Below are 21318 nucleotides of genomic sequence, written 5' to 3' on the forward strand. Positions count from 1 at the left end.
CAGTTAAACAGCATTTAAATGAAGTTATAATTCAGAGGCTTTATACTTATTTTAATAAATTCATAATTAAAAGGGGGAGTAAATGGCTATTTACTTTTTCTTGTCTTTACACTTAAACTGCTGTTTTATCTTATTTTCCAACATTAATGGGGTAACACTTCAGTGACCTTTCACTTTTAACCATTCCAGTTGTAAATTCGGCTGTAGATGTTCTTTGGAAAGCATTGTCACTAGGCAGATATTGTATGGTATAATGATTTTCTATTTTAGCTATCACATCCAATTACTCCCCAAGACAAAATTCTACTGATACTTTGAATAGAATGTTGCTCAATCAGGGCAAGTTGACATTTTGCACCAGCACAATGGGAATCTTTTTAGGTGATGCCCAAAATCATGCTTGTGCCAGGTAGTCACTGGAGAATACTCAATCCAGCCCAAAATGACCTTTAGAGAGAGCATTCAAATCAATGTGAAGTGATTATAGTTTTGCTGTGTATGTTTGCTCTGATCCTCTATGTTGCAGTTGCCGACTTTGACATGGCTTGCCTGAACTTCCAAATGAGCACCATGACTGGATTGCCAGATGGCTTCCAGTCACTCATGGTTTAACTCCCTGGGTCTCCAGTATGATTATTGATTTATTCCTTTCAATCTAGAATTTAGGGATTGGCGGAGTTTCAGGGTGGCCACACCTGCTACTTTTTAATGCTTCCCTTTGGGTTGAATCTGACACTCAGGACCGTCACCAGACTGAACAAGGTGGTTCTTTGTTAACCTCAACTCTGATTCTCAATGCCAGGGTCCTACCTCTACGACTGGTTAACTTGGGCTCCCAATCATTGACTCTTCCTGCTAGCCTGGGATTGTGCATTGATGGGGCTTTGCAATTTCATCTATGTGATTGTAACATGTTTGTGTGTCCATGTTTGGTTGATTAGACACAAAGAGTTTAGTAATTCCTTGTATTTATTTACTATAGTGTTGGTTACAGCAGTCGGTTTGTTGCATACAGGGGTACCTCAGTTTAAGAGTTTAATCCGTTCCTGGAGACGGCTCATAACCCGAAAACTCATAAACCGTAGCTAATTTCCCTCATAAGAAATAAATGGGAAATGAATTAATCCGTTCCTGACTACCCAAAAACCTCACTTCAAACTAAATTTTATACCTAATTCATCAAAATCTACACTACAAAAGTATGTTCAAGTTATTACTTACCCTTGCTGATGACTACTGTTGGTGTATGGAAAATGGTGAGGAGGGGGGAGGAGGAGAAGTGTTACTGTTTGGAAGGGGAAGTCCCCCTTCCATTATAACATCAGGCAGTGATGTTATAATGGAAGTGCACTCTCTCTGGGGTGCACTCTGGCACGTTTTGCCTGCATACCACTAGGTCCTGGTTGTGGCTCACTGCTCGATTTCCTCACAACAAAACGATCAATTGAAGATTGTTTTTCTCTTCTTCACAAGATGTCTCTTTAGTGAGGCATCACATTGTCATTGAAAAGATTAATGCAACGGCCTACTACAGCTTTCTCTGGGTGAGTCGTTTCAGTAAAAGCCTGCATTTCTTCCCACATCTGACACCACTTCCTAATGGTTGCAGAAAGGACATCCTCTTCCTCCTCCACTGGAGAAACATCCTCAGCTGCCTCTTCTTGCTGCTCCTTTTGAAGGGCTTGGAGTTCTTCGGTGGCCAGTTCTTCAGGTTGTTCTGTCACCAACTCCTCCACATCAGCACCATCCAATTCCAAGCCCATCTTCTGGCCCAGAGTAATAATTTCCTCAACAATAGGCACTTCATTTACAGCCTCAAACCCCTCAAAGTCTAGTTCTGGCACACATTCAGGCCACAATTTTCTCCAGTCAGAGATCAGGGTTCTTTGAGTCACTTCTTGCCAGGCTTTGTCAATGAGTTTTAAAGCACTACAAATGTTAAAATGGTGTTTCCAGAACTCTTTGAAGGTGAGATTTGTGGCTTCAGTCACTTCAAAACATTTCCGGAAAGTGCCCTTTCATAAAGTTTCTTAAAATTCGCTATGATTTTCTGCTCCATAGGCTGAATTAGAGGAGTGGTGTTAGGAGGAAGAAACTTTACTATGAGAAAAGTACTGTATCTGTTCAACAATTCATCTTCCAAGCCTGGAGGATGAGCAGGAACATTGTCGAGGAGAAGCAGGGCCTTGAGTGGCAAACTTTTCTCCTGCTGATATTTTTTTATGGCAGGACACACCACATCATTCACCCACTCCGTAAAAAAAAATCCTAGTCACCCATGCCTTATTATTAGCCCTCCACATCACACACATTTGGTTTTTCTGTACTTTATACTGCTTGAAAACCCTTGGATTTTCAGAATGATACACAAGCAAGGGTTTAATTTTCAAATTGCCACTCTCATTTCCACACAGCACAAGTGTAAATCTATCTTTCATAGGCTTGTGTCCGGGCAATGATTTTTCCTCCTTGATAATATATGTCCTCTTAGGCAATCTTTTCCAGAACAGTCCTATCTAATCACAATTATACTCGTTGCGGTAGGTATCCTTCAACCTCTACAAACTCTTTAAATTCTTCAATAAATCTTTCAGCCGCTGGTTAGTCTGAGCTAGCAGCCTCCCCATGCCTCACAACACTATGAATACCATTCATTTTTTTAAATTTGTCGAACCATTCCCTGCTTGCCTTAAAGTCTATCGTATTGGCACTCGTTCCAGGGGTTTTCTTTACAAAGTCTTCGTGCAATACCCTGGCTTTCTCACAAATGATAGCCTCTGAAACACTATCACCCGCTAACTCCTTGTTGTGTATCCAAATTAATAACACCTTTTCCATTTCCTCAAGTATTTGTGGTCTTTGTTTCGTGATTGTTGATATGCCTTTTGACACTTTAGCACTCGTAATGTCCTTTTTCTTGGCAAGTATAGTGCATATCGTTGACATGGATTTGTTGTACTGCCTACAAAGTTCAACAACACGTACACTATTTTCATGCTTCCGAATGATCTCTTGTTTTTCCTCTATTGTCATCCTCACATGCTATTTCTTGCCTTGAACCTTACTATTGGCTTTCTTGGGTCTCATTGCGAGGTATATAATAACAACTTTTATGCTCAAGTAACCAAATATCCGACAACACACTGTAAAGCCTTGTGAAGAATTCAGGCGGGATTGTCACTGGGTGCGAGGCACTGGTAAACTAAGGGACGATCGTCGTGCCATCACGTGCTAGGTCGGCCCGTACACATATCAACACACTCGTTACCCAATGCAACGCTCGTAGTCTGATGCAAATTTTCCGATATTCTGATGCAAATTTTCCGACCAAATCCTGCTCGTAACCCGAAAAACTCGTAACCAGGGACGCTCGTAACCCGGGGTTCCACTGTAGTGAAGTGTCGTAGTTGAGACGAAGCCTAGGAGCAGGGCAGAGAGTTGAGTGAGGCCGGAGGTAGAGAACTCAGATATGGGGTGAGAGTAAAGAGCGTGACACTCTGAATTCGAAGGGAGTTGAAGAGCTCAAGTGCGGGACGAGAGCGTGGAACCTAGATGCGGCCGGAGTCTGGCTGTCTGCTCTGTAGCGTGACTGAAGCATCTTGTGAGGGTATGAATTGGACTCGTCGAGTGTTGCATTGTTGCAGGTGAATGTTGAAGATGTACAGTATCTCTTAAAGCATTTGTACTGAACCACAATATGAGTTTAGACTGCTTGATTAATGTGCTGTCAAAGCTTATATTACAGGCCTGCCCCTCACCTGACCATCATCTACCAGGTTGGGAAGAGATATTAACTGTTATTAGTTGTACACTTGGGAATTGCAATTAGTGGCCCAAGAATCAGTGTAGGAATTCTAGGAATGTGATAATTCTAGGAATGTGACTTCTAGGAATGTGATAACTTAGAGATATGTTATGTAGAATTAACAGACCCATTTCATCATCTGCACATAAGCTAATGAGAATATGGAGCAAGTATATTACTTACATAATATATTTGCTACATGATCAACAAGCTACAATACCAGTTGTAGCCTTCACAACATCTTACCTCGTTTTGGTTTGTTTGGGATATTAAGTAAGGCTTCACTTTCCTTCTGGAGACAACAATTAATTAGCTTGTTTCTGAGAACCAAGCTCTTTTGGTTCGTGCTGGCTCTCTTGTGCCCCTTGCTGTGGTGGTGTGGGGCAGCTTGCTCGGTGTGCCTTCTCCTTGTTACGTGTTCGTGGTCTTATTGGGATTCCCTAGGATCGCAATGTAGTTGGTCGTGTCTCTCCCTCTTTTGGGGGGTTCTGGGCAGGCTTTCTCCCTTTGCCTGTTTGGGTCATCTTGAAATGGCCTCTTCTGGTGTTGGTTGCCGTCCTCTTTTTGATTTGTTGGTGATCCGGGGTGGGCGTTCTTGTGCTTCCGGGGAAGATCATGCTAGGGCTCAGGCTTCTGCCGGTCGAGGTGGGGCCTTGGTGCCATCTACTGTGACTGTGCCTCCTCCGGAGCCGTCTTCGTCTGGTCGGCGCAGTGGTCGCTCTGTTCATACGTCAGCTTCTCAGAAGAGACACTGATCTTTTCGCAGGTCACCCCCATTAATGGGGCGATGGGGAGGCTGGCTCTGTTTGCCCAGGCTTGGTCCCACAATTTGTAGGCATTTAGGGTTGTGTCCTCCAGCGTGTGGTGGCGATGGGCGGCTCCTCCTCCTCTTGGAGGATCAGGGCTGGCGGGTCTGCCTTCTTCCCCTTCGCTCCATCGGGTCATCTTGGCGTGGGCGCGCTTGGGCGTAGTCAAAATGACTTCGACCCTCAAGTGGGTTTCTCGCTTGTTTCTAGTGTCGAAACAGGACTGCGGATCTTCAGTTCATTCTGGACTTGTCCCGTCTGAACCGTTGGATTCCTTGCTTCTCCTTTTGGATGACCTCTCTGTCCCAGGTCCAGCTTCTCTTGGAGCCGGGTTCTTGGATGGTGTGTCTGGACCTCCGGGACGCTTATTGGCACGTCCCCATTCATCTGGGGTTCAGGGACTGGTTAGGTTTTGTGGTAGGGCGCCAAGCTTGCTTCGACGACTGGTTGGTTTGGGCTCCCAGCCAGTCTGCTTGTCTGCTTGCCAGGGGTTTGGTTCTTTCCCAGCTGGCCGGGTTTGGGTTTCTGGTGAACTAGAGGAAGTCCCATTTGATTTCGTTCTAGGTTCAGACTTGGCTGGGCCTTGTTTGGGATTCTCGGACGGCATCTATGTCTCCCTCTTGCGGTGTTGCTCCGGCTGCAGTCCCACCTTTGGCTGTTCCTGAGGTGGTTTCAGGTCACTTGGCAGTTGCTCGAGCAGCTGTGTGGGAGTTTGAACTTCATCAAACCCAACCCAGCATTTCCCGCTGGGTTGGGTTTGGCTTCAGTGACTGTTCTGGTTTCTTCACGGCCATCCCTTCTGTCACTCTTGTGATCGCTGGGTTCGTCCTCCAGGAGCCTTGCGTCGGTTGATGCATCTCCAGCTTCCTCTTCGGGTTTTTTGAGGTTTGGTGCCTTTGCGCCTCCCGGAATGCCTTAATTGCGCCTTTGTGCTCGCTGTGTTCACGGACGCCTCATCTTTCGGCTGGGGCTTTGTGACCAGTGCTCACCAAGCCTGCCAGGGGTGGTTGGTTCCATTGCTCCATCGGGCTCACAGCACGGTGCGGGAGTTTGTGGCTGTGTGGCTTTCGCTGCAGCGGATTTGACATGCTTGCGGTTCTACGATCTGCCTCCATTTGGACTGCACCCCGGTGGTTCATTGCCTGAACTGCAGGGCGTCTCTTTGGTCCTTGGCTCTTTGGGGCTGGTTGCTTTGAGTGGCTCTTCTGCTGAGTTCTCAGGGTTTAGTTATCCGTGCTGTTCACATCAGAGGCGTGTCCAACATTGTGGTGGACGGCCTGTCTCAGTTCATTCCTCTGTCCATGGAATGAACAGTTGATGCCGACCCTTTCAGTTGGCTTTGCCGGACATTCAGGCCCTGATGGTGAACCTCTTTGTATTGGCGTGGTCGAGGTGTCTCACTACAACACCATCGAAGTTGGCACTTTTCAGCAGGACTCCTCTCTCCCCCCCCCCCCCCTCCCCCAGTCCAGCTATTGCTTCGGATTCTGGCTCGGCTGTAGTCCTATCGGGGGAGGGTTCTCCTTCTGGCCTCATGATGGCCAGCCCAGTTTTGGTTTCAGTCGCTGCTTGCTTAGTGTCTGAGCCCGGGGTGTTCACTTTGAACAAGGACCCAAGGACCAGCAAGGACCAGCAAGGACCAGCAAGGACCCGGTGAGGGTCCTTGCTGGTTTAATCTACTCTTCCGCTCTTCGCATCTGGTATTTTTGACGCACGTGTATCACCACTTGTATGGTGAGACCGCAGGTGTCCCACCTAGTGTCGCAGCAGGTGTCGCGGTCTTCTCGGTGATAGCATAAAGTCTCTTGGCATTCCTTTCACTACCTCTTTTCTCTTTGTAGGTTGCATTCTGTTTCTGTTTGTGTTTTGTCTTTCCTTTCTTGGCTGTTTCAGGACCGACATCTTATGCTGAATATTGTCACCTCTTATCGTGTGGCGCTGAAGGAGCCGCTCCAGCTTGTGTTCGGGGTGAATGTCACTTCGACTCCATTCCGTAAGCTTTCTCGTGCGTTTTTCCACCTCTGTCCTGCTCATGTGCCACCTGAGCCATCCTGGTCTTTGGAACGGGTGCTCTCTTTTTCTCTCTCTCCTCCTCGGTTTGTTGTGGCCCCTTCGGTCCAAGATTGTTTTCGGCTTTTTGTTGGCTTTGGCCTCTGGGGGTTGGGTCGGTGAGCTTCATGCTCTCCTCCAACACAGGGGTATCTTCTCTTTCGGTCCTGGTGAACGTTTTGTTTGTTTGCAGCCGTCTCCTTCTTTTCTGGCAAAGAATGAGACGGCAGGCTTCTGGAGAGGTCCGTGGGTTATTGATGATTGGTTGGTCAGTGCATCATGTTTTGTGCCCAGTTGCATTTCTCCGCCATTACCTGCATGCCTTTGCTTTTGTGTCCGGGGATGCGCTTTGAGTAGGTCCGATTTCCTTCATTCCCTCTTCAATGGCTCAAGTCTCTCAGGTTGTTCGCAAGGTTATCAAGTCTAGCCAGCCTGCGGTCTATCCCCGTGCTCATGATGTTTGTAAGTTCGCTGTTCTTGCTGCTGTTTTTGGGAACATGTCCTGGGCTAACGTTCAGGCACGGGATTTTTGGCAATCGAACAGGGTCCTGGCTGCACGCTACCTCGTGAGCGTTCCTGGGTCTAGTCAGGTCTGTGTCGCTTTGGGTCGGCGGCTGCAGTCTGTCGTGACTTCGAGTTGAGGTGTGGAGCACCAATCGCCTCCTGGGTAAGTCCCCTTTTTTCCTGTCTTTGGTGAAGTAGCTCCAGGGAGCCATAGGGGCTCCTTCCAGAGAACTAGCATTAAATGTAATAAACGCCATTTCCTGGGTGAGTCCCGGAGGCTCCCTGGCAACCCTCCCTCCCTCCCTCCGGTTGGCGGTTTTCGCATATTTTGATAACCAGCCTCGGAATTGGAGGTGTGGATTGCCGGCACGCGGGTCTGGCGCTCCCCCTTCCCTCTCTCGGGGAGGGGGGAGCTGTGCAGATATGTGACACAGCTCGTGCGACGTCATGCTTGTTGGCTCGTTTTCTCTTGGAGGAGTTCTGTCCATTTGTTTCATTATTTTCGTTGGTTTTACCAGAATAGGGGTTTGTTTTGAGGCACTTACCTTTCTGGGTGCCTGTCCCGGTCGATGGCAGATATAGAATACTGGAAAATCTCAAGTGCATTTCTATAGACCATTGCTCCTCGTGCCTTTCTGAGGGGGCCAGGTTTTGGCCGTGGTCCCCGGTAGGCCTAGAACTCCACCCCACATCGACTGATGCCGAAAGTTAGAACTATCCTATCAGCCTGGATAGCTCTGGGAAGCCTCCGAGACTCGCCCAGAAAATGGCGTTTCATTACATTTAGCACTGGGTTTTTTATTTTGTGCCCTCCATGGATTAAACTGGTGATAGTGGTTTTTCTGTGGGGAGCCCCTACGGCTCCCTGGAGCTTATCGGGCTAATGTATGTTATATTAAACCGGGACATTAGCTAAGGAGTTCAGACCTACCAGGGACCAGCGCCAGAACCTGGCCCCTTCAGAGAGGTTTCAGGGAGCAATGGCCCCGGAAAACCCCTTTGTGGTTGGGGTTTTCCTTATCTGCCATCGACTGGGGTTAGGCACCCAAAAAGGTAGGCATAACAAAACAAACCCCACATGGTAAAAAACTAAAACAAAAAAACGAACAGAGAGGTAGAAACTCCCTACAATCACAAGGAAACAAGCAAACATCACACTTTACTGCCGCGCCGATCGTCCGAGCAGCCCTCCCCGCCCCGAGAGGGGGAGGGGGGAGCCCCGGACCTACTGCGCTGGCTGCCAAGCTTCAGTTCGTTCGCTAATGTCAACCGGGATAGACGCTTCTCTGGCCTCAGTTTCCTAGGCGGTGTTTGCCTTGTGTGGCGTTCACTGCCGTGTGTTGTGTTGTGCGGTGGCCAGGAGTACCTCATCAGTGCCAGGGTTGCATGCGCTTGGTGGCTGACTTCCTTAAGCGCCCTGTGAGTACTGCCCTTGCGTAACAGGGTTATCTTCCCTGGGGCGTTCGGGAACCGTTCCCGTAGAGGTTCTTGCTGCTCGGCATTTGCCTCGCCCTTGGGGCCAGCTGGGGCTTGGGGCCCTTGTTTGGCCCTGGGTAGGGATTGGTATTGTGCTGGTTAGGGCGTCAAGGTGTTGCACAGCCTGCCACCTAAGCGGCGGCCGGTTCCTGTTGCCTCTGGTGACGGTGTACTTTTGCAGGGTTTTTCTTTTGTTTTATTTTCATGCCTGGTGGGGGTCTGCCTAGTGTGGCTATAGTTCCACTGGTAGTGTTTGGTGGTCCTCTGCTAAGCCCCCGTGATTGTACACATCGCAGGGGTTTTCAGTGCTATCCTCTACCCTCTTGTTATGTTTGGGTTTCTTAACCCGTTAGCAACACCTTGCCCGGGCTTCCCGTAGTTGTTACCCCTACAGGCCCTGGAAACCCCTGTCGGGGCTCAGTGGACCATTGAATGTGTCTTTCGGGTTCCAACCCGTCTTGTATGGGATCGTTGGTTGTTGTGCCCTTGTCTCCGGGTGACAGTCGCCACTTTTACCTCCGTCATGCTGCCTGTTGGGTCACTGACACCTTGACCCGGAGTCTTGCGAGTATTTCTCTGCTTATTTTCCAGTACTCTCCTGATGTTATTACTGTTCAGAGTACAGGCGGCATCCGTGTTGCAAGCTAGGTTAGGTTGCTGCAACATGCTAGGTTGGTTTCCCCACTCGGATGCCCCGAGGCCGCCCCGTTTGGTTAGGTGCTGTTCGCCCTTTTCCCTCCCTGTTCCCGGCTCCGGACTATCTGTGGGTTTCGGGGTCGGGGCGGGGTTTAGTTGGGGTCGAGACTCGGGCGGTTTTCGGGGGCTGCCCTGTTCGAGTTGGGGGACGGAGGTTTTTCGAGCTGGTTCCTCCTGCCAAGGCTTTTGGGTCTTACCAGCGGCCCTCTCTTGCTGCCTTTCCCATGGACTCTTGTTTTCTTTAGGGGCGGAGGGCTTTGAGGACGGCTCTGCCCCGGGGCCTCTGTTGTTGGTTTCCGGGGCTGTGGGGGATGCCTGCTAGCAGTTCTGGGGCGGTTTGTCCCTGCCTGGGTTTTCTGCTGTTGGGCGGCGTTTTTTGCCCATCCAGTCTGCTTGCTTCCCACTTTTGCTGGCGTGTTTTTGTATTTTTAGCGTCAGCCACAGCCCCTGCTGGCGGCCATTTTCGTCTGCCGGTTTCCCAGAGTGGCCACTAGGGCGGCGTTGCGGTTTGTTTACATGCGACTGGGTGTGCGAGCGAGCTGCTGGGGTGAGTTTTCACCTCGTTTCAGGGGTTTTTATTCTCCTGTTGTCGTTTCTTTGCTTTTCTGGTGTTTTCTGCCCGTTGCCTATTCCTCTGGGAACGTTTGAGTGTTGATTTTACACCGGGTTTTCCATTTTGTCTGTTTTGGGTCTGGGCCTTTGGGTTTGGACTCGGTGTCCCCTGACTGGTATGCTTGCTCCCACACCTTGTCCCTCGATTTTCGGTCTGTTATGACCGTTTTCCCATGGGGTTCTGTCTGGGGCTGTGCTTTGCCTTCTGTGGTGTTCTCCGCCGGCAAATGTGGTGGTTTGGGCTCCCCCTGGTTCAATTCTGGGTTCCTTTGGGTTCTTTGGTTTCGTTCTGGAGGTTTCTTCCTCTTGGGCCCCCTTTATGGGTTCAGGGGGCTTTGTTTCCTCATATGACCCGGTTCTGCCTTCTGGGGTTCCAGGGTCTTCCTGGCTTGCAGACTGATTTTTTTGGGTCTTGGCACATGTTGTGGTCGTGCTGGGATTTTGAGGTTTTGCTGTCGTGGTGGGCCTTTTGATGCAGTTTTGTGCCTTCTTTGCCTGGCCGGCGTGGTGCTCTCTGCCCACTGGTCGGCGACTGGTATTTTTCTTTTGCAATGTATGTACTCACCTAGTTGTTTGTGGGGGTTGAGCTCTGGCTCTTTGGTTCCGCATCTCAACCGTAATTCACCAGGTGTACAGATTCCCGAGCCCATTGGGCTCTATCATATCTACACTTGAAACTGTGTATGGAGTCGGCCTCCACCCATTCACTTCCTAAACACACGCATGTGTGTAATTACCTAAGTGTAATTACCTAAGTGTAGTTACAGTATGAGAGGTGTCCCATCTCCCCAGCACTCTGTCATATAATGCTTTGAAATTACTGACGGTTTTGGCCTCCACCACCTTCCCACTTAACTTGTTCCAACCGTCTACCACTCTGTTTACAAAAGTGAATTTTCGTATATTTCTCCGGCAGCTTTGTTTCGTTAGTTTAAATCTATGACCTCTTGTTCTTGAAGTTCCGAGTCTCAGGAATTCTTCCCTATCAATTTTATCTATTCCTGTTACTATTTTGAACGTAGTGATCATATCGCCTCTTTTTCTTCTTTCTTCTAGTTTTTGCATATTTAATGCCTCTAATCTCTCCTCGTAGCTCTTGTCCTTCAGTTCTGGGAGCCACTTAAAAAAAAAAAAATAAAATAAAATGTTTATTTAGGTAAGGTACATACATACAATAAATGCCACTTAGTGGCATGTCGTTGCACCTTTTCCAGTTTGTTGATGTGCTTCTTAAGATATGGGCACCATACAACCGCTGCATATTCCAGTTTTGGTCTAATAAAAGTCGTGAACAATTTCTTTAGTATTTCTCCATCCATGTATTTAAAAGCAATTCTAAGGTTAGAAAGTGTAGCATAGGCTCCTCGCCAAATGTTCTTAATGTGGTCCTCAGGTGACATTTTTCTATCTAAAACCACCCCTAGATCTTTTTCTTTATCAGAATTCTTTAAAGATTTCTCACATAATTTATAGGTTGTGTGGGGTCTATGTTCTCCAATTCCACATTCCATAACATGGCATTTATTCACATTAAATTCCATTTGCCAAGTGTTGCTCCATATACTTATTTTGTCCAGGTCTTCTTGAAGGGCATGACAATCATCTAAGTTTCTTATCTTCCCTATTATCTTAGCATCATCAGCAAACATGTTCATGTAATTGTGTATTCCCACTGGTAGATCGTTTATGTAGACAATGAACATTACCGGTGCAAGAACTGAACCCTGAGGTACTCCACTCGTGACATTCCTCCAATCCGATACCTTGCCTCTGTTTTTGGCCCTCATTTTTCTGTCAGTTAGGAAATTTTTCATCCATGTTAGTAGCTTACCTGTCACTCCTCCAATATGTTCCAGTTTCCAGAACAACCTCTTATGGGGAACTCTGTCGAAAGCCTTTTCTGTGTGGAGCCCCTACGGCTCCCTGGAGCTTATCGGGCTAATGTATGTTATGTTAGACCGGGACATTAGCTAAGGAGTTCAGACCTACCAGGGACCAGCGCCAGAACCTGGCCCCTTCAGAGAGGTTTCAGGGAGCAATGGCCCTGGAAAACCCCATATGGTTGGGGGGTTTTCCTTATCTGCCATCGACCGGGGTTAGGCACCCAGAAAGGTAGGCGTAACAAAACAAACCCCACATGGTAAGAAACTACAACAAAAACCGAACAGAGAGGTAGAAAACTCCCTACAATCCCAAGGAAACAAGCAAACAAGCAAACATCACACTTTACTGCCGCACCGATCGTCCGCGCAGCCCTCCCCACCCCGGGAGGGGGAGGGTGGAGCCCCGGACCTACCGCGCCGGCTGCCAAGCTTCAGTTCGTTCGCTAATGTCAACCGGGATTGACGCTTCTCTGGCCTCAGTTTCCTAGGCGGTGTTTGCCTTGTGTGGCGTTCACTGCCGTGTGTTGTGGTGTGCGGTGGCCAGGAGTACTTCATCAGTGCCGGGGCTGCATGTGCTTAGTGGCTGACTTCCCTAAGCGCCCTGTGAGTACTGCCCTTGCGTAACAGGGTTATCTTCCCTGGGGCGTTCGGGAACCATTCCCGTAGAGGTTCTTGCTGCTCGGCATTTGCCTCGCCCTTGGGGCCAGCTGGGGCTTGGGGCCCTTGTTTGGCCCTGGGTAGGGATTGGTATTGTGCTGGTTAGGGCGTCAAGGTGTTGCGCAGCCTGCCACCTAAGCGGCGGCCGGTTTCTGTTGCCTCTGGAGACGGTGTACTTTTGCGGGGTTTTTCTTTTGTTTTTCATTTTCTTGCCTGGTGGGGGTCTGCCTAAGGTGGTTATAGTTCCACTGGTAGTGTTTGGCGGCCCTCTGCTAGGCCCCCGTGCTTGTACACGTCTCAGGGGTTTTCAGTGCTATAATCTACCCTCTTGTTATGTTTGGGTTTCTTAACCGGTTAGCAACACCTTGCCCGGGCTTCCCGTAGTTGTTACCCTACGGGCCCTGGAAACCCCTGTCTGGGCTCGGGGGACCATTGTATGTGTCTTCCGGGTTCCAACCCGTCTTGAACGGGATCGTTGGTTGCTGTTCCCTTGTCTCCGGGTGACAGTCGCCATTTTTACCTCCGTCATGCTGCCTGTTGGGTCACTGACACCTTGACCCGGAGTCTTGCGAGTGATTCTCTGCTTGTTCTCCAGTACTCTCCTGATGTTATTACTGTTCAGAGTACAGGCGGCATCCGTGTTGCAAGCTAGGTTAGGTTGCTGCAACATGCTAGGTTGGTTTCCCACTCGAATGCCCCGTGGCCGCCCCGTTTGGTTAGGTGCTGCTCGCCCCTTTCTCTCCATGTTCCCGGCTCCGGACCGTCTGCGTGTTCGGGGTCGGGGCGGGGTTTAGTTGCGGCAGAGACTCGGGCGGTTTTCGGGGGATGCCCCGTTCGGGTTGGGGACGGAGGTTTGAGCCTGTGCCTCCTGCCAAGGCTTCTGGGTCTTACCAGCGGCCCTTTCTTGTTGCCTTTCCCATGGGCTCTTGCTTTTCTTTAAGGGCGGAGGGCTTGGAGGACGGCTCTGCCCCGGGGCCTCTGTTGTTGGTTCCCGGGGCTGTGGGGGTTGCCTGCTAGCAGTTCTGGGGCGGTTTTGCCCCTTCAGGGTTTTTTCTGCTGTTGGGCGTCGTTTTTCGCCCTTCCAGTCTGCTAGCTTCCCACATTTGCTGGCGTGTTTTTGTGTATTAAGCGTCAGTCACAGCCCCTGCTGGCGGCCATTTTCGTCTGCCGGTTTCCCGGCGTGGCCACCAGGGCGGCGTTGCGGTTTGTTTACATGCGTCTGGGTGTGCGAGCGAGCGTCTCTGGTGAGTTTTCGAAAAATTTGCAGGGTTTTTGTTCTCCTGTTGTCGTTTCTTTGTTTTTCTGGCGTTTTCTTGCCGTTGCCTGTTCCTCTGGGAACGTTTGGGTGTTGATTTTGGGTCTGAGCCTCTGGGTTTAGGCTCAGTGCCCCTGGCTGGTATGCTTGCTCCCACACCTTGCCCCTCGGTTTTCGGTCGGTTGGGACCGTTTTCCCAGGGCGTTCTGCTGGGGTCTGTGCTTTGCCTTTTAGTGGTGTTCTCCGCCGGCAAATGTGGTGGTTTGGGCTCCCCCTGGTTCGATTCTGGGTTCCTTTGGGTTCCTTGGTTTCGTTCTGGAGGTTTCTTCCTCTTGGGCCCCCTTTTGTGGGTTCAGGGGACTTTGTTTCCTCGTGTGACCCGGTTCTGCCTTTTGGGGTTCCGGGGTCTTCCTGGCTTGCAGACTGAGCTTTTTGGGTCTTGGCACATGTTGTGGTTGTGCTGGGACTTTGTGGTTTTGCTGTCGAGGTGGGCCTTTTAATGCAGTTTTGTGCCTTCTTTGCCTGGCCGGCGTAGTGCTCTCTGCCACTAGTCGGCGGCTTGTGCTTTTACAATATATGTCCTCACCTAGTTGTGCTTGTGGGGGTTGAGCTCTGGCTCCTTGGTCCTGCCTCTCAACCGTCCGTCAACAGGTGTATCGGTTCCTGTGCCTCTTGGGCTCTGTCATGTCTACATGTGACATTGTATGGGGGTCAGCCTCGTTACTTGTGTGAGGAGTCGCCACATTACTTCTTAGTGCTTTCCCGTTCCCATTCTGACACTCAAAAAAAAAAAAAAAAAAAAAAAAAAAAAAAAAAAAAAAAAACTAATTCTATCTGTGGCTCTTTTGGGTACTCAGTTTCCACCTGTGTGCCCCTTGTGTTACATAGCCTGTCCTTCTCAACCCTGTCGATTCCCTTGGGTATCTTGTATGTGGTGATCAGGTCTCCCCTCACTTCCTCTTCCAGCGAAGTGTGGTTTCATTCCCGTAGTCTCTCCTCATGACTTCGGTAGTGTACTTTTTCTTTCTGTAGGGGTTCTGTTCCCTTCTCTGTTGACTGGGCGCTGGGGGAGCAGCTTGCTCTGTTGCCTCTCGCTTGGTCCCGCTGTTGGTGGGCGCTTTGGGTTGTCTTCCGGCCTCTGCTGGCGTCGGAGGACGGCTTCTCCCCCTTGGGGGGGGTTCAGAGCTGGCGGGGTGGGCTTCTTCCCTGCGCTTCGTCATTTCCTCTTCGTGGGTGCGTGGGGCGTGGTCGATCCGCCCCATCCTTCTGGGCTTCCCGTCTGCTCTTTGCAGTCATGAGCTTTTCCCGTCTGCTCTTTGCAGTCATGAGCTTTTCCAGTCTGCAGTTCTTCTGGACTACTTCCGTCTGCACCCTGGATCCTCTGCCCTGCTCGGAGGACTGTTGTCTCCTGTTCGGATTCTGTTAGGGCCGGGTGCATGGATGGTGGACCTGGACCTCCAGGTCACTTCTTGGCACGTTCCTCTCCAGTTTTTCTGGGGCTAGCACGGTTGGTAATTACCTATGTGTACTTACCTAAGTGTAGTTACAGGACGAGAGCTACTCTCGTGGTGTCCTGTCTTCCCAGCACTCTTTGTCATATAATGCTTTGATTATAATTGTCATATTGTCATATAATGATTGTCATATGTCATAATATGTCTTAATATGATTGTCATACAATGCTTTGGTGGTGGGGCTTCAGGTTTGCTGTTTTTATTGCATTCCCTATTTTGTGAAGGGCACTTTGTATACTCTTTGCATCCTTACCGGATCTTAGTGCCCTGTCTGCGTCTGAGATTCGGTGTCTGGCCTACCTCGACGACTGGCTGGAGTGGGCTCCCAGTCAGTCCGCTTGTCTGCTCGCCAGGGGATGGTTCTTTCCAGATCGCTGGGTTTGGTTTCCTGGTGATCTGGAGGTTTTACCTTCTGTTTCCGTCCCGGGTTCGGACCTGGGCCTTGTTTCAGGCTCTTGGGCCCCTCATTGTCTTCCCTCCAGAAGTGTTACTGTGGCTGTGGTCCCACCTTTGGCTGTTCAGGAGGGGGTCCCGGGTTGCTCAGCGGTTGCTTGGGCGGTTGTGCGGGAGTTTGCACTTCGGCGTGCTTGTCTGCCTGCGGAGTCGGGTTTGGCTCCGGCGTCGGTTGGTTCCTACGGAGACTCCACTTCCGCCTCTTGCATTCCTTGGGTTCCTCTGGGGATCTGGTGTTGGTGCTGCGTCACCAGCTTCCTCTTTGGGGTTTTCGGGGTTCCGTGCCTTGGCAGCTCCCCGAGCCTTCGCTCGATGTGTTCACGGACGGGTCATCTCTCGGCTGGGGCTTTGTGACCAGTGCTCACCAGGTCGGCCAAGGTTGATGGAGTCTGTCTGTCCGTCGGGCTCACAGCCCGGTTCAGGTGTTCATGGCTGTCTGGTTTGCGTTTCGGAGGGTTTGGGTCACTAGGTACTCTACCATTCAGCTCTGTTTGGACTGTTCTCTGGTGGTTCTTGCCGGAACCACAGGGGGTTTGGTTAACCGTGTGGTTCGTGTCCGGGGTGTGTCCTGCGTCCTGGTGGACAGCTGTCTCGGTTCATTCCTCTTCGTGGGTTGGCCAGTCGTCACCGATTCGTTTTGTTGGCTCTGTTGGGCTTATGGACTCCTGGCCATGGACGTCTTCGGGTAGGCGTGGTCTAGGCGTCGCCCGTTTTGTGGCGCCCTTCCCACTTGCGAGGACTTCACGGTGGAGGCTTTAGGCAGGCCTGGTCGAGGTGGGGGGTACCTGTACCTCTTCTCCCGGTCCAGCTGTTGCTTCGGGTTCTGGCTCGGTTGCAGCCCATTCCCACGAGAACAGTCCTTATGGTTCCACGGTGGCCGGCCCGGCCTTCTTTTCAGACGCTGCTTGATAGGTGTCCGTACCCGGGGCGTTTTTCCTGAGGCTTCGCCTCTTTCAGCAGGCCGAATCGGTCCTGTCCGTGACTGGTTCGGCCTTCTCTTTGGCTCTTCGCGTCTGGTATTTTGACGCAGGTATCGCCATCTCTATGGTGTTCAGGTGGCTTTGTTGACGGTGTCCCACCTGTGAGCTTCGTCTTGGAGACTGTATGACGTTTATTACGTTTTCTCGCGTTTTGTTTCCCCTCCGGCCTGCTCATGAGTCGCCTGAGCCATCCTGGTCCTTGTTCAGGGTGCCTTCTTCTCTTCCCCTCAGTTTGTGGTAGCCCCTTCGGTTTCAGTTTCCTCCTCTTTGGTACTGGTGGTAGCTTTATTGGTGTGCAGCCTTTCTCTGTCTTGGCGACGGTCGAGACGGCTGCTTTCCGGAGGGGTTCTTGGGGTTTTGGTACTTGTTTGGTTTGGCCGGGGGGTGCGTCCTGTGTTGTCCAGTTGTGCTTTTTGCTGTTGCCGGCGTGCCGTGCCTGGGGATGCGCTGTGGTTGATCCGGTTCCTTCGTTCCCTGTTTTCAGGGCTCGGGTCTCCCGGGTCGTCCGCAGTGTTTTCCTTCTTCCTGCGGTCTGTCTTTGCGCCCGTGCTGTTCAGACGTTTGCAGCAATTGCTGCTGTGTTGGTGACGTCTCGGGCTCATTTCGGGTGCAGGGAATTGTGGGTCGCACAGGTTTTTGGCTGCCCATCCATATGTGCGTCTGTTCTTGGGCGTTCTTGTTGCCTTGGGTCGCAGGTTTGCGACCGGTTGTCTTGGCTTTGCGTTGCAGAGTTTGTGGCGGCCGCCTCCCGGGTTAGCCCTTTCTTTTCCTTCTCTTTGGGTATGAAGCTCCAGGGAGCCGTAGGGGCTCCCCACAGAAAACCAGCGTTGAATGTAATGAAACGCCATTTTCTGGGTGAGCCCCGGAGACTCCCTGGAAACCCTCCCTCCCACCGGTCGGCGTTTTTTTCGCGTTGGTTGAAGCTTAGCTTCCGAACTGGAGCTTGGCAGCCGACGCGGTAGGTCCGGGGCTCCCCCCTCCCGGGGTGGGGAGGGCTGCGCGGACGATCGGTGCGGCAGTAAAGTGTGATGTTTGCTTGTTTCCTTGGGATTGTAGGGAGTTTTCTACCTCTCTGTTCGGTTTTTGTTGTAGTTTCTTACCATGTGGGGTTTGTTTTGTTACGCCTACCTTTCTGGGTGCCTAACCCCGGTCGATGGCAGATAAGGAAAACCCCCAACCATATGGGGTTTTCCAGGGCCATTGCTCCCTGAAACCTCTCTGAAGGGGCCAGGTTCTGGCGCTGGTCCCTGGTAGGTCTGAACTCCTTAGCTAATGTCCCGGTCTAACATAACATACATTAGCCCGATAAGCTCCAGGGAGCCTCCGGGGCTCACCCAGAAAATGGCGTTTCATTACATTCAACGCTGGTTTTTTAGGTCCAGATAGATGCAGTCAACCCAACCATCTCTTTCCTGTAAAATCTCTGTGGCTCGATCATAAAAACTGAGCAAGTTCGTTACACAGGATCTTCCAGATCGAAAACCATACTGTCTGTCTGATATATCGTTTTCCTCCAAGTGTTCTACCCATTTAGTTTTAATTATTTTTTCCAATATTTTGACTATTACACTTGTCAATGATACAGGTCTATAATTAAGGGGGTGTTCCCTGTTTCCACTTTTGTAGATTGGAACTATGTTAGCCTTTTTCCACACATCAGCTACAGCTCCTGTACACAGGGATGCCTGAAAAATCAGTTGAAGTGGAATGCTGAGCTCAGGTACACATTCTCTCAGAACCCATGGTGAAACTCCATCTGGACCAACTGCTTTGTTCTTACTTAGCTCCTTGAGCATTTTTTCCACTTCGTCTCTAGACACCTCTATGTGCTCTATATTGTTCTCTGGAATTCTTATTGTATCTGGTTCCCTAAAGATTTCATTTTGTACAAACACACTTTGGAACTTTTCGTTTAGTGTTTCACACATTTCCTTTTCATCTTCCGTGAATCTATTTCCCATTTTCAACCTCTGAATATTATCCTTTACCTGCAATTTGTTGTTTATGAATTTATAGAATAGACCTGGTTCTGTTTTACATTTGTCTGTAATCCCTTTTTCAAAATTTCTTTCTGCCTCTCTCCTCACTGCCATGTAGTTGGTTCTCGCATCTTTGTATCGCTGGTATGTTTGGGGGTTCGGCCTCTTCCTGTATTGATTCCATTTTTGTGTCTTTTGGTCTCTAGCCCTCTCGCAATTTCTATTGAACCAATCCTGTTTCCTAGTTCTGCATCTCTGTTTTGGTATAAAAAATTTTGTGCCTTTATCATATATTTCACAAAACTTGACATACATCTCATTCACTTCCTTGCCTAGCATCAAGTCTGTCCAATTATACTCACTAAAAAAATTTCTAAGGTCACCATAATGTCCTCTCCTGAAGTCTGGTTTTTCAACTGCTTCAACCTCCTTATTTTCTTCCAGCTTATAACGCATTGCATACTTTATTCCCAAAAAGACATGGTCACTTTTACCCAAGGGAGGAAGGTACTGAATGTCAAATATCTCTTCCTCCTTCCTGGTAAATATCAAATCTAGCATGGAGGGAACATCCCCTTCCCTCATCCTCGTAGCTTGTTTAACATGTTGATACAAGAATGTTTCCAGGATGAGGTCTACAAATTTACAGGTCCAAAAATCTTCTGTTTTAGCTTCATATGCTTCCCAGTCTATGGATTTCAAGTTGAAGTCACCGACTATCAACAGTCGTGATCTATCGTTATCCGCTCTCGCTATAATCTCTCTCATTATTGTTATAAGACCTTCACGTTTACTATCTAGCTCCTCCTTTGACCATGTGCTGCTTGGCGGTGGACTTTATGCATTTATTATCATTAGTTTATCATCCTCATGGCAGATCTCTAGTGCTATTATGTCAACTTCTTGTGGATTGGCAGTCATTATTTCGTTCACCTTTAGGTGTTCTTTTACCAGCACAGCAACGCCACCACCTTTCCTAATTTTTCTGTCTCGTCTCCAAATTGAGTAGCCCCTTGGGAATATGACCTCATTTAAAATTACATCTTCAAGTTTTGTCTCCGTGAGTGCAACAATGTCTGGTGTCTGCAGCTGTATTACATCACTTAACTCCAGTATCTTCGATCTCACTCCATCTATGTTGGTGTATCCAATCTTCAGGAACTTGTTCCCCCTCTCCTTATTCTTCACTCCCCCTCTCTCTATTGATTTTGTTGGTTTGCCTTTATGTACCACTTTACTGGTTTGCCTACCCCTATCACTTTGTAGAAAAAAGAATTTATTTCTTCTTCATTCCGGCTCTCATTTAAATGTTTTGCCTTGGCGAGGTTCAGTTTCAGCTTCTCTCTATTTTCTTTTGAAAGATCTCGTCTTAACGACCACCCTTTCCCATCCTCATCACTTTGCAATTTTCTAGCATTCCTTAGTTCTTTTTCCATCTGTTTGGCACCGTTTTGGGTGATCCTCAAAGGTCGATCTTTCCCTTTTACGTACCTGCCTATTCTCCTGTAGTCGCACACATTCTCTATGGTTGTAAGACCTTCTACGAGGTCAACAATTTTATCTACTACTTTAGCTTCTTCTACAGCTCTTTCTAACCTAGATGTTATTGCCTTTTCTTTGCAGCCAAAAATGATCAGGGACTTACTCCGATCAACTGTGTTTTGCACCAACTTCGGGTTAGATGCCAATTCTTTCCTCACTTCTAGCCTAATGTTTGTTTTATCTTGGTTGCCGCAGTGTTTGACTTCCTTTACTGCTTCTTCTATTTTTTCCTTCTCCTTGGCCACTTGTGCATAAGTGAGTTGCATATCTTTCTTGCACTGTTCTATTCCCTGTGTAACTTCCTCCATCTGTGCTGATAAAAGCTGTTTCTCCTGTTGAATTTCCTTGCCTAACCTATTGTAGTCATTTATGTTTAAATTTACTTTAACTTCTTCCAAAGCTATTTTTAAGAGTTTATTTTCTTCTTCCATGGCTTTGCAATTTGTTTCCAATTGATTCTTATCCTTGCGCAAGTCTTTCACTAAACCCTCAAGACATAAAACTTTGCTATTCAAATGGTCATTACTTTCTTTCAATTTACTAATTATTTCTACATGAGAGTTCACTATAGTATCTAAATTTACCAACTTATGTAGACTGCTAATATCAATGCTTTCTTCATTGAATCCCTCAAAATCAAGCTCTGTTTTGTTTTTCCCCTTGCCAGTGGCCATCTTGGATGTTCTCTGCACTGTAAACACTAGGGCAACTTTTTCTCATCCGATTTTTCACTTCCCTTAGCACTTTCTTGTTATCTCACCTATTTTTCAAGAGCACTATACCTTTATGTTCTCTGGGACACCACTCACTACCATCAACCTGTACTACAATACTTAGGATTGTTGAAATATGCTGGAGCTCCTCTGCTGCAAGTGTTGACCCTAGGGGTGTCACCTTTTTTTTTTGTGTGTGTGTACGCATGTGCTTTTGTATGCTGTGTGTGCACATGGGTTTACACACGTGTGTGTAACATATCTTGTGTGTTTGTGTATATGTATATGTATGTGTATATACATAATGTGTATATGTATGTGTACTTTTTCTTTCGGAAGGGGTTCTGTTCCCTACTCTGTTGACGGGACGCTGGGGGAGCAGCTTGCTCTGTTG

At 48.9% G+C, this 21318-nt stretch overlaps 1 protein-coding gene across 3 annotated transcripts in view; it reads left to right on the forward strand.

Annotated features, from left to right (window-relative positions):
• Window positions 1-21318, forward strand: part of LOC123746864 (peroxisomal acyl-coenzyme A oxidase 1-like) — an 85104-nt gene that overhangs the window by 39679 nt on the left and 24107 nt on the right. The gene's annotated exons all lie outside the window — the stretch shown is intronic.

This window comes from Procambarus clarkii, chromosome 10 (assembly GCF_040958095.1).
Source record: "Procambarus clarkii isolate CNS0578487 chromosome 10, FALCON_Pclarkii_2.0, whole genome shotgun sequence".
In the NCBI taxonomy this organism is placed as follows: domain Eukaryota; kingdom Metazoa; phylum Arthropoda; class Malacostraca; order Decapoda; family Cambaridae; genus Procambarus; species Procambarus clarkii.